General features: G+C 38.5%; 1 long non-coding RNA gene across 1 annotated transcript in view; it reads right to left on the reverse strand.

Annotated features, from left to right (window-relative positions):
- Positions 1-3,731: 3,731 nt before the first annotated feature.
- Positions 3,732-18,580, reverse strand: part of LOC127490630 (uncharacterized) — a 28,515-nt gene continuing 13,666 nt past the window's right edge. Inside the window, exons 2-3 of the long non-coding RNA XR_007918877.2 lie at positions 8,386-8,478; positions 3,732-3,989 (exon numbers count right to left, since the gene is read on the reverse strand). This is a non-coding gene — a long non-coding RNA (uncharacterized lncRNA). The remainder of the gene's footprint in view (positions 3,990-8,385; positions 8,479-18,580) is intronic.

The following is an 18,580-nucleotide window of genomic DNA, read 5'->3' on the forward strand; positions in this document are numbered from 1 at the left end:
TTACATTGTACAAGACAATAGGCTAACCTAAAATCAGGACATCAGGACCTGCTAGCAGATAGCAAACATTAATCAGTGCAATACACATTGGTCTTTGAAATAAAAAAAAAAACAAGTATGTGGCTTATTCCTGTTCATCATCAGTCATGTGAATTAAACTTCCTAGCCCCCAAATTTTTTTCCCTTTCTTATTTTCCCAACAAACTTTGAACGCCTTCCTATGATGATTACCATTCTTGGCACTGGGGTGCAATGATAAACATGAGACAAAGGGTACATTTCTAGCAGGATTCCAATGGTATAATACAAAAACTGAACAAATTAGAAGTGAAGAGTCAAGATCATTTAAGCATTGACTACTATGAGGAAAATAAAACAAAGTAATATGAAAATGTTTAGGCTCTGGTTAAAGGTTGAAGAAATCCTCTTTAGATAGGATGAATGAGAAAAATTCTCTGAAATAGTTATAGTTTTGCCTAAACTTTAGATATAAGATATATCAACCATGAGAAGAATAACAACAACAAAAAGACAATCGCAACAGAAGAATAATATGTTTCATGGAAGGAGAGGAAATGAATGCTGGGTGACTAAACTGATAACCTCCCTATCATAATATCAAGTCCTCATAAATAGATTTCTGGGAACATTACATTAACAAGGATGAAAGTGTTTGTTTGTTGTTTCCATGTGCCACATATGGTCCTTCTCAGAACAAAATGCTGTCTCTCCCTTGTGGTTCAAACAGGCAGAGCATATACTCTACTTCCATGCAATGTGTTCATTTTGGCAGGGAACTCTTTCAATGCACACAGGGAAAAGTGTGACCAACATGTGAATGTGACTGGGTTACTGTTAAGTAAAATTTTTGTGCCCAAACTGAAGTGAGAGACAGCACCGAAAGTTTATACCAGGATATTCCCACACTCAGGAGTAAGAATTTTTTTGTTGGGTCTTGTACTAATATGAGTATATACAGAAGTGAATTGCTATGTACCTGAGAATTAGGCGAAGTGGAGGAAGTCAAAAACATTGTTGTGTGAATCTGAAGGGTTTGGTTTTCTCTTATTTTTATAGTCACTAAGCATTTATTTATTTTTTATGTAGCATTGTTGCTAGTTGTGATTCTAGGATTAAAAAGAAGCAAGCAGAGTCCATGAGACATATTATGTTACTCAATTATTAAATATTCTCAGAAATGCTGAGACTCTATGTTGAGGATTTTTATTGAAAGAATATTTCCTGTAAGTCTGTACCTGCCTCTGGTCCTCCTGTCCCTATTTAAACTATGGCTAATATAGTTGCCTTGATATACTTCCAATGACAATGATTCATTCATATCTTTTTCTATATGACATCAAAGATTTCAATGGTCTGATAATTTTATCGATATAATTAACTCACCACATAATTCAAAAAATCATCCAGCATATAGCAAACACACCACTGTGTAATTAAATTGAGTGATTTACCAATAAGAAGGTAGGCACTGCCTATCCCTGCCATCATGGAACTTTACAATACTGGACTGTTTAAGTAACAGCAGCAATAATAAAAAAAAAAAACAAATTAATACTACGTTAAAAGTAATATTCAAGCACCTCTAAATTAAACTACAATACACATTGAAAAATATATAGATTTAGGATAACTGAAGTGAAACTTAATATTGTTACTAGACATGAGTTTGTGGTGGTGGGAGGACATGAGGTCTTCACAAAGTTAATTTTTAATTCTTTTTTTTACAATTTTATTTTAGGTATTCAAGTTTCATGTATTTCATATAAACAAATTCATGAACATAATGATACTTCCCACCTGCCGTTCCTCTCAGCCACAGTCCAACCCTTTTTCCTCTCCTCTCTCCTATTTCCACTGTTTACAGAGATCTATTTTCAGTTTCCTTTATACTCATAAAGTTAACCCTACACTAATTAAAGTGTTCAACAAGCAGTATGAAGAACAGCAATAACAAAAACCTTGTCCTTCATCAGTAGGGACAGGGGCTATCAACAATCATCAAATCTCAAAGTGTCCTTTTCACTCCAATACTCACATTTCAGGTACTCTATTATTTACCCCAGATCAGGAAAAATTATGATATCTGTCTTTTTGGAACTGGCTTATTTCACTCTAAGTATAATAGCTTTCTGTTGGATCCATTTTGTTGCAAAAGACAGGATTTCTCTTTTTACAGATGAATAGTACTCTATAGTGTGTGTGTACATATATATATATATATATATATGCCATAATGTATTTATTCAAACATCAGTGGACGGACTTCTGGACTCCATATCTTAGCTCTTTTGAATTGAGCTGCTGTGAACATGGGGGTTACAGATAACTCTCATATGATGATTTGTTTTCACTGGGATAAATTCCCAGGAGTGGGATGGGTAGAACATACGGTAGATCTATACTCAGATTTCAATTAAAATGCATATTTTGAGAAAATTTTCTATGAATTTAAATTATTTTTGACCTAAATCAAATTTAGTTTTTGATTTACTTTTCCATGAACTTTTTGAAGTTTCCCCATACTTGCTACACTGCCCATTCCTTGCTATTTCTGTCTCTTTTTGTGTAACAAACCTTCATGAAATATGCTAACATAAAACAGCTATATAATTGTTCATTATTCTTTGTATTCACGAGTAGAGTTTAGCTTATTTGGACAGTTTCCCTTTAGGCCTTCTCTAGAATCCTTTTTGTAACTGTGGACACCTGAGATTTCAGATAAGGGATGGAGAAAAATCCCACATAAACTTACTCTCCCTTGTGGACTTAGGAACTGGAAGTAAAGATTTTAAATTATACAGGAGTCATTCTGCTACTTTTTTATTGGTTAGAAGTGGGGAAATAGATTCCACATCATTATATAAAGAGATGAAAGCAATGATGGCTGTAATATTTAGTCTCCTATGCTTTGGAAATGTGGACTTATTCTTCCTTAACATCAGTGTGCTCAACTATATCATGATTAAATAACATCTCATTGTAAAGTTATTTGTGAGAATCAAATGATTAAAAAGTGTAAAATTTCTGATGTAAAGCATTCCCCCAAAATAATGATATGTTGTCTTCTCTGCTCCTTATCACTTTGTGAGGAACTACTGGGTGTACCTACGAGCAATACAGTGATAAAATTTATGGCCCTTTTTCCCATGAAGCTACCCATTTAATTGAAGAGACTGACATTCAAGTATCATTCATTGGTAAAGTAAAATGTTAAAAGATGTAAAATTAAGCAATTGCATGTGAAGTCAATGTTTTTTGTTGCTTTATTAATTTAATTTCTAAGTCATGTTGTGGTTAGGTTAATAATGTGATGCAATCGGAACTTTTCAAAGTTGACTTGAATTTCATGGTGTCATTCACTCATCATTCACTCATATCTCCAGTTATTTCCCTAGCAAACATATAATGTGCACACACTGGGTGGTACTGTGTTACGGACTACCGGTAGATTTATAAAATGTGTTCTAAGATATTGGAGGAGAGATAAAAAATAACAAAACATAGACAAAAGTGCTGTCACAGAAAAATTTGTGTGATTATTCTAAATGAAAAACACTTGAACCATATCACAGGCAGTGTTAAGGTCTGAAATTCAGAGGTTGAAGCCTAACCCCTAATTTGATTGTACTTGGAAATAGGATGTGTAAGCATGTAGTTAATGTTAAATGAGATTGTAAAGATAGGACTTCAACCTAATACAACTAGCATCCTAAGAAAAAATGGAAGATATACCATGAGCACGGAGGAAAAGTCATGTGAGGACATAGTGGGATTGCTTTCCTCTGCAAGCCTCAGAGAGAGGGAGATCTCACAAGAAACCAACCTGGTGTAAACTTGCCTCTAGAATTTTTATAAAAATAGATTTTTATTCTTTGCTTCTTGGGCCACCCAGTCCATGGCATTTTGTTATAGCATCCTCAGTAGACCAACACAGGAATCATTCATGGGTTGAGTGTCACCGGAATTACCTTAGCATAGAAAAGAAAAACTTTAGTAAAATTGTACTAGTTGTCATGAACTATGAGAGAATAATCAATGAGAGGACATGTGCATTTAGTGAGAGCCACCTGTTAGTTAGGCTACGACCTTATGTATTGATGTGTTGGAATAGTGGTAGCAAGGTGTGAAATTTACACCAATAAGGAAGGAAGAATCATGTAATTTTTGATGCCTTATGGCAACATATGGATTTCATCTTGAGAGATGAGTTGTAATTCTCCCTCATCCAGGGGAATTTTTAGACTTGTCTTTCATGAAGCTACACAAAGACCAGCATTTTCACTTATCTTAATGAGAACAGAAGAATTACCCTTGAGATAGTGATGGAGGTATAATTTACATTTAATATACTCCTCTTCCCTTATTTCCCTGCATCCTTTTGACTTTCCAATTTCACCTTTGTTTTCTCCTCTTGCCTTCCTACATTGATTAATTCAAGCACCATTCTTGGCACTCCTAAGTACAAGATCTTGATGTGTATCTGGAGATATTATCTTCCAAGACAGCTTTTTCAAATTTTTCCTACTATGCACAGTTTCTATTAGAGATAACCTTCTGAGCTGGTGCTGTGGCGCAGTGGGTTAAAGCACTGGCCTGAGGCACCAGCATCCCATATGGGTGCCGGTTCTAGTCCCAGCTGCTCCTCTTCCAATCCAGCTGTCTACTGTGGCTTGGGAAAGCAGTGGAAGATGGCCCAAGTCATTGGGCCCCTGCACCCACATGGAGACCTGGAAGAAGCTCCTGGCTCCTGGCTTCAGATGGCTCAGCTCTGGCTGTTGCGGCCATCTGGGGAGTGAACCTGTGGACGGAACACCTCTCTCTGTCTCTACCTCTCTCTGTAACTCTGTCTTTAAAAAAAGAGAGATAACCTTCACTCTTTTCTTCACTAAGAAGTCTCATTGTTCAAGATTCAGTTCCAAGTGTATTTTTTCTGTGACATTTATCTGATTCTCCAGAGTTATCCACCTCTTACTCTCACTCTACACCACTACAACTATGACTATACTGAGTATGCGTGTGTGTGAGTGTGAGTATTGCTTTACTACCACATTGTAAGTGAATCAGTTTACTGACAGGCCTGAGGAGCTGTAGGTGATCCCCAGTACATACACACACACCTTCCACACTCACACCTAACACACGTGTTAACAGAGATTCCCTGATGCAGCACACAAATGGCACTCAAGCCAAATGTAATTATAACAAGAATCATGAGAAATCAGGACTTCTCTGAACCTATTTTTCTTACGTGCAGTTGAGAGCAAGAGAGAGACTGAAAGTCATAAGTATTCTGTCCTCAAATTCTGTGAGTCTAGAAGTAGACATCATACTACACATTCTTTGAACTGCATGCACATAGCTCCTCATCTCACCTAATATATTCAATACTACGAATATTTTCAGGCCAGAATAGTAACAAAGAAAACAGTGGAGAAGACCAAAATATCTACCAGATTTGGATGTGTCAAAGGTGATGGTTCACAGGTAGAAATTGTCATCTCAGAGTTTCTATGATTCAATTTAGAAAGGAATTTTCATGAGGCCTCTGAGACATCACACACTAATTAGATGCTCTCTGCTTGGGTAATTCTCTTTTGTTCTGTCCTTTCTTCATGTAAGAATCTATTTAGGTAAAGCTGCTAAGAACCTAGTTGTTACTTTGAGTGACACGTAGTTTTATTACCCAGAGTACTGGCTAATTGAGAGTTGCACTGTTTCAGACAGTTTGTGGAAATCATTGCATTCTTTGCTCTTTGCTTTTTTTAAACAGAGTGTAGAGATATTAGTCTTTTTTTAAAGATGTATTTATTGATTTGAAAGGTGGAGTTACAGAAAGAGAGCAAGCTTCCATCTACTATTCCTTCCCCGAATGATCAAAAGGCTGTTGCTGGCCCAGGCTGAAGCCAGGATTGTGGGTGGCAGGGGGCAAAGCACACTTGGGCTAAGTTCCACTGCTTTTTCATGCATATTTGAAGGGAGCTAGGTTGGGAGTGAAGCAGCTGGCACTGCTGCCCATAAGGGGTGCTGGTGCTGCAGGCAGCTGCTTAACCTGGTGCTCCACAGTGCGGGCCACAACTCTTGGCCTTCTGACATCTGATAGTTTATGAAAAGCTGGGAGTCCAGAGAACCTTTGTAGTATGTGCTTGAGCAGGTTAAACTTTGAAATTTAGAGCACGCTTCTAAGTGAGAGATCCCTGCAGGCCCATGAGCCATGGGGATCATTCTGAAGTTGCCGTTCAGTGTCACAGCTTCATTTTGTTGGCTTTTCAAAAAATAGAAATAGACTTGGAGTAATTAAACCATCCTTTAAATCCCCTTTCCATCCATTTCCAATTCTGCTAAGCTTGGGGCAATTTTAAATATCTCTGATCTTTATTGTTTGCATCTGTAAAATGAGAATTCCAAACGTACCCCAGAGATCTATTGTGAAAATTAAATGAGAACCTGATGCAATGCATTTGTCCTGTCAGTTGGCATATCACTGCCACACACATACATCCTTTCACTTAAAACTCACGTTCTCCTAGGGCATATTGACACTTGAATTCCCCAGAAATAAAATAATATTATCAAGGAGTATTTAACCTAATAATGTGCAAATTAAGATGCACTAGAGTAACAAAAATAAGACCTTTTGTTTCTCTGCTTTAATAGCTTTTTTGTTTTACACACATACTAAATTGCTTTAAAGTATTGAATAAAATACACGATTAGGACACAGAAAGATAGATAATTTAAGTGTTAAGCAAGATCAAATAAGAGACTCAAGATTTCTAACCATTCATCTTAAGCCCTCAGTTTTACTGCACTGGTACTGTCCCTTCAGATTAAGCAATTCTGGAATCTAGGTGTGAGGGAACCAAGCGTTAGTTCAAAGGATGAGCAGCAGGCCTCCGAGATGGAAGGAAGAGACTATTACATCACTCCAGCCATATTTACTTGCCATAATGAACACCATCATTTAGCTTTCTCATGACATGTGAATTGTTGTTACTGGAGGGATTCTCAGTCCTCTGTTGAATGAAAGATAAGATCTATCCTAATCCTCCTGCCCTAACCCTAGGAGTTAACATTGATTGAGATTGGGGAGGTAGGGATCTAAACATTTATTCCAGGCCCTTGTCTTGTACATAGAGGTGTATTCTAAGCACATGCACATACATGGTGCAAAAAGCTTATTTAAAAGATGAGCAGTTGGTGATAGGATTGTGATGTAGCTGGTACACTGGCTACCTGGGATGCCTATAACATATGGGCACTGGTTCAAGACCTAGCTGCCCCACTTCTGGCCCATCTGCCCAGATATGGCGTAGAAAAAGCAGCACAAGGTGGCCCAAGCAGTTGGGCCCCTGCCACCCACGTGGGAGACTCAGAAGCAGCTCCTGACTCCTGGATTCAGCCTGGCTCTCATCTTGACTGTTTGGGCTAGCCAGGGAATCAACCAGTGGATGGAAGATCTCTCTCTCTCTCTCTCTCTCTGGCTCTCTCTCCCAATTTCTGTAGCTCTGACTTTCAAATCAATAATCAATCAATAAATCAACAAATCTTTTTAATTAAAAGGGGAAGTTGAGACTGCAAGCACACATGTGGACATAGGTGAGGACTGGAGCTTCCAGATGGAGAAATGGGTGGAAGAGTGGAAGAAGAGAGCAGCTTAGCACCACATTTAGTCTTGGTCTCTCATTCAAGATGGAGGAGCACTCCCTAACACCCCCTTTTATTTTTTTAAGATTTGTTTATTTATTTGAAAGTTAGAGTTACACAGAGAGAAAGGAGAGGCACAGAGAGAGAGAGAGAGAGAGAGAGGTCTTCCATCTGATGGTTCACTCCCCAACTGGCTGCAATGCCTAGAGCAGCACCGATCCTAATCCAGGAGCCAGGAGCTTCTTCCAGGTCTCCCATGCAGGTAGCTCCTCCTTTTATGAGGTAGTGGAGTCACCTGGGATTTTATATTGCCTCCACAAAGTTCCATATGGAGCTGAATGCACATAGTGACATGGTGACTTTTTGTCAGGTTCAGGACGTAACAATGCATCCTGGGAAAGGAGCTATTCTGATTGACAGGTAAGATAGAATTACATGGGGCAGGAGCTTATAACTTGTAATTCCCGGTTTTGTGGTTCTAAGCTCCCTGTCCCGTATCAATTTTGGGAAATACTTTGTTTCCTCACACTGGAGCTACCATTATATTTTCTGGGAAAACCCTTTCCCTTCTTCACAACTGATGTTAATTTAGTTTTCCAGCTCCAAAGTCCAAAAAAGAAACAAAATTAGCAAGGGCAAATTTACAGGTAAACAGAGAAATTAATGTTTAACTTAACGTAATTTGTGTGTGCTAGTTTCCCTCAGCAACACTTCTCCTACCGTGTTTCACGACCAGATCCCATGTGCACCTCCTTGCCATGCATTTCTTCTGCTCAGAAAGCCCATCTTCCTCCATGGCCCCTTCTCCTTCACCTAGAACACATTGGTGCATATGTGGAGTCTTAGCTTTAAAAAACAAGAATAATTAATTTATTTGAAAGTGTGTGAGAGAGAGAGAGAGAGAGAGAGAGAGAGAGAGAGAGAGAGATTCACTTCCCAAATGGCTGTAACATACTGGGCTGTGCAAAGCCAAACCCAGGGTCCTGGAACTCCATCCTCGTCTCACACATGAGTGTTATGGGGCCAAGTATTTGGCTCATCTTCTGAGGCTTTCCCCAGTGCATAAACAGGAAGCTTCTTCAGATGTGGGGCAGCTGGGACTTGAACCAACACTCCCATGTGGGATATTGGCATTGCAAGTGGTGGCTTTACCTGATATGCTGCAACTCTGGCCTCTTAGCTTTGACTTTATTTCATCTGTGAAATTTCCTCCTCCGTGTGTTCTTGAATTTCTCTGTGCATCTTCATTACATTTGTCATACCATGCTGTAATTATCTAAGTTTTGTATCCACCACTGAATTGAGAATTATAAGAAATATGGGCCTATTCTAGCCTTTATTTTCAATTAAAATCATGCCTAGCACATGGTTGGTAACACAGCAATGCTTGTATATGAGAGAATTGTAGGCGAGAAGAGACGAAATAGGAAAATGAATCATAGACTGAGATAATAAAACATATGATGATAGGGAATGCATGACTTAGCAGCTGATTCCATTTCAATGATGCTTTGACAGAAAGCCCCTATTAACCTGAGCTAGGATTCATCTCCCTGAAGAGTACATGTTCTGGTCCTAATGATATTTTTTATCACCATTTAATACAGGCAGTAAGAAAAATAATGATTGTCTATCTAAGTTTTTTCCTCCTCAAACCAACAGCTATTCTTCCAAGTTCTCTCTCAAATTGCAAATGCATACAGTCCCTGAATTCTCATTTCTTTGCAATACATTGACATAGAAGAAATCATAGGGAAAATAGTTGGTATTGAGAATGCATAGTGAAAAACTCTACAGTGAAAATTGCATCTGTAATTACCAGTGATGATACTGGAAATACATTTTATCCTGTTCAGCCATAAAAATCAGAAAATTTTATACTCATTCATAAAAATCAGAAAAATACAATGCACTCAAGTGTTTTCTGTATAGTGTAAGACAGAATGTGACTTTTTGTGGAGTTCCTGGAACATGTACTTGCAGATGTCTTCCAGCTTTACTGTTATTTAAAAGCTGTGTGTGTGTGTGTGTGTGTGTGCATGCATTCAGTTAATGCAATATACAAGTTTGGGATATTGGCATAGTGTCATCCCAAATAACTTTAGTTGTAAAATAAGTTCTGTAATGGAAACAAATCCATGTTAACTTCAGTTTCAACTCACCTACCATCTAATTGAATGATTTGAGGAAAGTCACCACTCTACAATGACTACTTTTTCCATAGATTTAACATGGAGAGAATACAGACACATTGCTTATATTTTCCTCTGACTTCATTACTATTTTTTATTCATTTCAGCCAAAATACTTTATGTAAACAGAAGCAAATTACTGAACTCCAATGAAGCTCAAGTCTAATGAGAAAACCAGGCTAAGGGAATGAAGAAGACAAAATCAAATCTGGCTGGTTGAAACCATCAGTATTTGAGGTTTAGCCCTTCCTTCCTTCCTCTAACAACAACTCATGAAAAATGCCAATGTTGACATCAGGAAAGTGCTGTTATTGTAGACTAATGCCGAGTGATGGCAAGACTTCCCAAACTACTCCGCACAACTGTCCTTTAATTCTCTAGTAACTTAGTAAAGTACATAGTGCCATCCTTCATGTCTAATTCAATACAAGACCAATAGTTCTATCAGTGTGAAGAGACAAACACATTCATATTTCATTTAAGTAGTGATTGGACACAAAATTCTTTCCGAGAATTGGAACGTAAGATTAAAATAATAAAGGCTCCTACAATTAACAAATGGAGGAAAGTTTATATCAATAGGTGCCTACATCAAGAAATTGGAAAGGCACCAAATAGATGAGCTTTCTATTCACCTCAAGGATCTAGAAAACCTACAGCAAACCAGACCCAAATCTAGTAGGAGAAGAGAAATAATTAAAATCAGAGAAGAAATCAACAGGATTGAATCAAGAAAAACATTCCAAAAAATCAGCCAAACGAGGAGCTGGTTTTTTGAAAAAATAAACAAAATTGACACCCCATTGGCCCAACTAACTAAAAAAAGAAGAGAAAAGACCCAAATCAATAAAATCAGAGATGAAAAAGGAAATGTAACAACAGACACCACAGAAATAAAAAGAATCATCAGAAATTACTACAAGGACTTGTATGCCAGCAAACAGGGAAACCTACCAGAAATGGATAGATTCCTGGACACATGCAACCTACCTAAATTGAACCAGGAAGACATCGAAAACCTAAACAGACCCATAACTGAGACAGAAATTGAAACAGTAATAAAGGCCCTCCCAACAAAGAAAAGCCCAGGACCAGATGGATTCACTGCTGAATTCTACCAGACATTTAAAGAAGAACTAACTCCAATTCTTCTCAAACTATTCAGAACAATTGAAGAAGAGGGAATCCTCCCAAATTCTTTCTATGAAGCCAGCATCACCTTAATTCCTAAGCCGGGAAAAGATGCAGCACTGAAAGAGAATTACAGACCAATATCCCTGATGAACATAGATGCAAAAATCCTCAATAAAATTCTCGCCAATAGAATGCAACAACACATCAGAAAGATCATCCACCCAGACCAAGTGGGATTTATCCCTGGTATGCAGGGATGGTTTAATGTGCGCAAGACAATCAATGTGATACACCACATTAACAGACTGCAGAAGAAAAACCATATGATTCTCTCAATAGATGCCGAGAAAGCATTTGATAAAATACAACACCCGTTCATGATGAAAACTCTAAGCAAACTGGGTTTGGAAGGAACATTCCTCAATACAATCAAAGCAATCTATGAAAAACCCACAGCCAACATCCTATTGAATGGGGAAAAGTTGGAAGCATTTCCACTGAGATCTGGGACCAGACAGGGATGTCCACTCTCACCACTGCTATTCAATATAGTTCTGGAGGTTCTAGCCAGAGCTATTAGGCAAGAAAAAGAAATTAAAGGGATACAAATTGGGAAGGAAGAACTCAAACTATCCCTCTTTGCAGATGACATGATTCTTTATTTAGGGGACCCAAAGAACTCTACCAAGAGACTATTGGAACTCATAGAAGAGTTTGGCAAAGTAGCAGGGTATAAAATCAATGCACAAAAATCAACAGCCTTTGTATACACAGACAATGCCATGGCTGAGGAAGAACTTCTAAGATCAATCCCATTCACAATAGCTACAAAAACAATCAAATACCTTGGAATAAACTTAACCAAGGACGTTAAAGATCTCTACGATGAAAATTACAAAACCTTAAAGAAAGAAATAGAAGAGGATACCAAGAAATGGAAAAATCTGCCATGCTCATGGATTGGAAGAATCAATATCATCAAAATGTCCATTCTCCCAAAAGCAATTTATAGATTCAATGCAATACCAATCAAGATACCGAAGACCTTCTTCTCAGATCTGGAAAAATTGGTGCTGAAATTTATATGGAGGCACAAGAGACCTCGAATAGCTAAAGCAATCTTGTACAACAAAAACAAAGCCGGAGGCATCACAATACCAGATTTCAGGACATACTACAGGGCAGTTGTAATCAAAACAGCATGGTACTGGTACAGAAACAGAAGGATAGACCAATGGAACAGAATTGAAATACCAGAAATCAACCCAAACATCTACAGCCAACTTATATTTGATCAAGGATCTAAAACTAATTCCTTGAGCAAGGACAGTCTATTCAATAAATGGTGCTGGGAAAATTGGATTTCCACGTGCAGAAGCATGAAGCAAGACCCCTACCTTACACCTTACACAAAAATCCACTCAACATGGATTAAAGACCTAAATCTACGACCTGACACCATCAAGTTACTAGAGAACATTGGAGAAACCCTTCAAGATATTGGCACAGGCAAAGAGTTCTGGAAAAGACCCGGGAGGCACAGGCAGTCAAAGCCAAAATTAACTATTGGGATTGCATCAAATTGAGAAGTTTCTGTACTGCAAAAGAAACAGTCAGGAGAGTGAAGAGACAACCGTCAGAATGGGAAAAAATATTTGCAAACTATGCAACAGATAAAGGGTTAATAACCAGAATCTACAAAGAGATCAAGAAACTCCACAAAAACAAAACCAACAACCCAATTAAGAGATGGGCCAAGGACCTCAATAGACATTTTTCAAAAGAGGAAATCCAAATGGCCAACAGGCACATGAAAAAATGTTCAAGGTCATTAGCAATCAGAGAAATGCAAATCAAAACCACAATGAGGTTCCACCTCACCCCGGTTAGAATGGCTCACATTCAGAAATCTACCAACAACAGATGCTGGCGAGGATGTGGGGAAAAAGGGACACTAACCCACTGTTGGTGGGAATGCAAACTGGTTAAGCCACTATGGAAATCAGTCTGGAGATTCCTCAGAAACCTGAAGATAACCCTACCGTTCGACCCAGCCATCCCACTCCTTGGAATTTACCCAAAGGAATTTAAATTGGCAAACAAAAAAGCAGTCTGCAGCCTAATGTTTATTGCAGCACAATTCACAATAGCTAAGACCTGGAACCAACCTAAATGCCCATCAACGGTAGACTGGATAAAGAAATTATGGGATATGTACTCTTTAGAATACTATACTGCAGTAAGAAACAACGAAATCCAGTCATTTGCAACAAAATGGAGGAATCTGGAACACATCATGCTGAGTGAAATAAGCCAGTCCCAAAGGGACAAATACCATATGATCTCCCTGATCGGTGACAACTGACTGAACACCAAAATGGAAACTTGTTGAAGTGAAAGGGACACTATGGGAAACAGTGACTTGATCAGCATAGCCCTGACTGTTAATGAACAACTTAATACATTATCCCTCTTAGTAGTTTTTTTGTCTGTTCTACTTAATATGACTGATTCAATTCTGTAATTAATACACAGTTATTCTTAAGTGTTGAAATTTAACTGAAATGTGATCCCTGTTAAACATAAGAGTAGGAATAAGAGAGGGAAGAGATATATAATTTGGGACATGCTCAAGCTGACTTGCCCCAAATGGTAGAGTTAGAAACATACCAGGGGACTCCAATTTAATCCCATCAAGGTGGCATGTACCAATGCCATCTCACTAGTCCAAGTGATCAATTTCAGTTCGCAATTGATCATAATGAAAGGACTAAGAGTCAAAGGGAGCACATAAGCAAGTCTAGTACCTGCTAACACTAACCGATAGAATAAATAAAGGGGAGAGTGATCCAACATGGGAAGTGAGATACTCAGCAGACTCATAGAATGGCAGATGCCCTAAATAGCACTCTGGCCTCAGAATCAGCCCTAAAGGCATTCAGATCTGGCTGAAAAGCCCATGAGAGTATTTCAGGCATGGAAAGCCAAGACACTCTGGCAAAAGATCTCTGTGAGTGAGATCTCAGTGGAAAGAACAGGTCTTCAAAGAAGGAGGTACCTTTCTCTGAAGGGAGGAGAGAACCTCCACTTTGACTATGACCTTGTCTAAACAAGATAAGAGTCGGAGAACTCAAGGGGCTTCCATAGCCTTGGAAACTCATGACTGGAGCATAGGGAGATTACTGATGCCATAGACAGGAGTGTCAATTGGTAAAGTCAACAACAGGAGTCACTGTGCACTTACTCCTCATGTAGGATCTCTGTCCTTAATGTGCTGTGCATTGAGATTTAATGCTATAATGAGTACTCAAATAATATATTTCACTTTGTGTTTCTATGGGGGTGCAAACTGTTGAAATCTTTACTTAATGCATACTAAACTGATCCTCTGTAAAAAAAAAAAAAAAAAGAAAAAAAAAAAAAAGAAAAGAAAAGAAACTATCAACTCCCAACTTGACTCTCACTGGGATTAAACATGACAATAGGTCTGATCTGATTTCATCATCATTAAAAAAATCATCTATTATTTTTCACTTTATGTTTCTGTGTGGGAGCAAACTGTTGAAATCCTTACTTAATGTATACTAAGCTGATCTTCTGTATATTAAGATAATCGAAAATGAATCTTGATGTGAATGGAAGGGGAGAGGGAGTGGGAAAGGGGAGGGTTGTGGGTGGGACGGTATGGGGGGGAAGCCATAGTAATCCATTATTCGTACTTTGGAAACGTATATTCATTAAATAAAAGTTAAAAAAAAAAAAAAAAAAAAAAAAAAGAAAGTGTGACTATGTGGACCAGATGCCTGGACTCCATTCCAACTGTACCACTCAGCCGTCGTGTGCTGTTGCCATCCTCTGCCTCAGTTCCACATCTGCACATTACTCACCATTCCTGTGCTGTAGGCTTTCTCTGCCTTGGATCCCCACCCATGAAATGGCAATAAGAGTGCAATGTATCTGCAAGGGTGTTGTGGTGACTACATTAGATGAACTGTGTGAAGAACTTAGAAAACTGCATGTAAGTACAACGTGAAGCATTTTTTAGATACAGAATGAAAGTGTTTGAGGAACCCTGGGATTCTGAATTTTATGTGGTAAAGCGAATGAAAAGAGTAGTTGAAAGACATCAGGAGGGCCATGGATCTTTGTACTGCCACTGGGAAACCAATAATGTTCCACATGCAGTCTTACTCTTGGGCTCATCTGATAAAGCGATGGGCTTGGATGGAGTGCTATTTGGTAAAATGAGAAATAAAGGCTAAGAGCATTAGTCTTGAGTTAAGACATATCTGATGAAAACCCTAGCTCCGCCATGTGCTAACCATATGAATTTAAGCATCTATCTCACTTGACAGAGTCAGTAGGGAAGAGCCTACTCATGGTTGGGTAGCGGTAATTAAATAGGATCAACTAATTAAAGCAATTAACACCATCCAGTGTATTGTTATTTAATAAATGTGAATTGTTATCATTACTTTCCTAAGCTAAGACACTTTCAAAAATTATATGATGCAAAGGTCTATAAACCTTTTATAAAAGATCAAATTCAGGATTCTAAATAGTGAGAAAATAAATGAGAGTATATTGTATAAATATACAAATTCTATGCTGGTAAAATTGTGTTAATTTGCCCTACCACTAAATACTATACAGTTGAATCTTTACATAGCTCATTGTACTTCCCTGAGATATGTTTTCTTCCCAAAGGAGAGCAGGCCCAATAAAGGAGGGATGAGGAAAAGAATAAACAATAGGAAACAAAAGATAATCTTTATGGCTTCATTTGAAGAGTGTCAATATTATCTTCTCAAGAGATTATAAACTGCTTCTATTTGGGAATGCAGAATATTTGCCCAAGTGACTATATGTTAGTATATATTTTGAGACTAAAATTCAATTTAGTATGACATGTCCTTTATAATACTCACCACAGAGAAAATGTACTATGTGTGTATCTTAAAGATAGTGCCATTCTAACAGTTTTGGGAACTTAAGAACTAAGAGCTTACAGCCATTTTAAAATGTACCTATGAACAAATGCGTTTCAGTGAGAACCAAGGTTCTTCCATTAGATTGCCCACAGCTGCTATCAGATCTAATCTTGCTCTCAAATTTCCTAATTGATTACTTATATCCCTTTAATCTTCACACACTATTTCTTATATTTCTTAACCCTTCCTATAATCTTCTCTGTCTTTGATCCTTGTTTATTACCTCTGTCATCAATGCCTTGCATCCATGCAAGCTTGTCTCTGATTGCCTTTTGCACATCCCCCCCTCCACTTTATAGAGAGTAATACAAATAAATCACATCTACTGAAACCACATTTCAACTCTATGAGTGAGAGATGGTCTCTATAGACAGCTCCCTGACAATAGTGCCAGAAATAGAGTTTAATTGTGCTGCTTGTTTGTTGGTTAGTTCTAAGTGCCAGCCACTGTCTTTAGCAGCATTCATTCAGATGACTTTCCTGTAGTGACAGCAAGCAGTAGCTATCAACACCAGCTTTGAAAATTTTCCAAGCAAAATTGATCTTGGACAAAGTTCTATGTTGTGAAGTTGTGCAGTGGGAACTCAAAAAGTCACAGAATACTTCCCTTAGAGGAGACCCAGGTATTGTTCCTAAAGAGGGATTTAGAGAGGGGCAGTAGCAGTTCTTTCAGAGATGAACATTTATGAAGTCAAATATGTGAATTGTCCCTTTTAGTCTGGTTTTGAAGGTATTTTTATCACGTATCTTTATGTATCACGGTCCTTTAGTCTTGGAGTGGAGATGGAGGGTAAAAAACTATATAAAATTCATGTCATCATTACCAACTTCACAAAAATTAAAAGTGTTTGTTCCTCCATATAGTTCTTTGTATACTGTGAGAAAATACTGCAACAAAGAGAAGATGTTTGTAAATCATGTATCTGGTAAAGGACATATCTGAAAATGCAAGAGTGTCGCTCCCCCTCTTCATGGAGGAACGACACTAAACCCTGCCTAGGCTTCATATCCGAGTCACGGTACCATTATGTCGCTCCCCCTCTTCGTGGAGGAACGATACAGGACCCTGCGCTGTTCTTTTGTCTGCTCGGCCCTCCCCGGGTTTGCTGCTGGTTCTTCCCGGGTTGGCTACCGACCCTTCCACCTCCGTGGAAGGGCGGTTCCCCCTGGCCACTTTCCCCACTTGCGCGGGGGAGCGGCACACCGCCGGCCGGCTCTCTTGGGGGCTGCTCAGATGTTCCTCAGGTGTTCCCCTTAGATGTTTCTGGTGCATGGTGTCTCTCTCCTCCTTTATAGTCCTCTTCTACCAATCCCAACTCTGCTACCCACACGCCGAGTACGCTGCTCTCCTCCAATCAGGAGCAGGTCCTACAGTTTATTGGTTGAACTGCAGGCAGCTGCGTAGAAGCTGTTTCTCCCTTCTCAGCGCCATATTGTGGGAGAGCAGATGCATAGAATAAGTCCTAATTCCAGTAACTTAGTCTAGTCCGGGTTGCTCCCCACACAAGAGTACTTTAAAAAGCTTTCAGGAAAATTGAAATAACATATACATTTATTTTGGCTCAAAATGTTTGAAATTTCTTCATAGTTTCCTATAATATGAATTTTCCATGAGTGTTCTGAAGTACTCTCGTGAATTCATATAAGAAAATCATAATATGACAAAAATTTCAGTTTATATGAGAGCATTTGGCCTAGATCTTAAGACTCCACTTGGGACACCTGCATGTCATATCAGAGATCCAGGTTTTGACTCCCAGGTATGCTCCTGATTCTAGCTTTCTGCTAATATACAACAGGAAGGCATCAGGTGATGGCTCAAGTAGTTGAATTCATGTTACCCATATTGGAGACATGGATTGAATTCCCAGATCTTGGGCATTTGAAAATAAACCAGCAGGTTCTCATTTCCTCATCTCTCTCTCTCTCTCTCTCTCTCTCTCTCTCTCTCTCTCCCTCCCTCCCTCCCTCCTTCCTCCTTCCTTCCTCTATTTTCTTCCTTCCTTCCTTCTCTCCTTCCAAAGAGTTTCACTGGAAAGGGCTAGAGATGAACTTATTTTAGATAAAGGGAATATTTATTTATCTTGATTGTAGTTAAAATTGATACATATTACTCTCTTTCTCTCACTCTCTCTCTAAATATATATATATGTGCATATATATTAAAATGGAGATATTTGAAATTCACTTAGCATGGGAAATATGTAAATAAACATATAAACATTCTATAATCAAGACTGACTTTCATTCTGTCTAGTAAATGTTTTTGGTTACCTCATGCCTGACATTAACACAATCAATGATTCTTTCTTAAGTAAGTTGGTGTGTAGATCTTTTTCTAGAATTGTCCTTGTAATAGAAGCACAGTCCCTGGGCAAGGGACATGAGAAAATATTACAAGGGTGACTTCTGATCTACAGTGATGTCTGGTTTAGGTTCTAAGGTCACTGAGGATGGACAAAGCATGAAAAGAAAACCTTTGTTTAGAATCTTGCTTTAATCAGCATGAGTGTCATTCAGATGGTTAGAGGGGGTTGGGGATTCCTTGGCAGACTCAGAAAGGGGAGCATAAGAGCAGGAACCTTTGGTGAGTGTTTT

Source organism: Oryctolagus cuniculus, chromosome 6 (genome assembly GCF_964237555.1).
Source record: "Oryctolagus cuniculus chromosome 6, mOryCun1.1, whole genome shotgun sequence".
NCBI lineage: Eukaryota > Metazoa > Chordata > Mammalia > Lagomorpha > Leporidae > Oryctolagus > Oryctolagus cuniculus.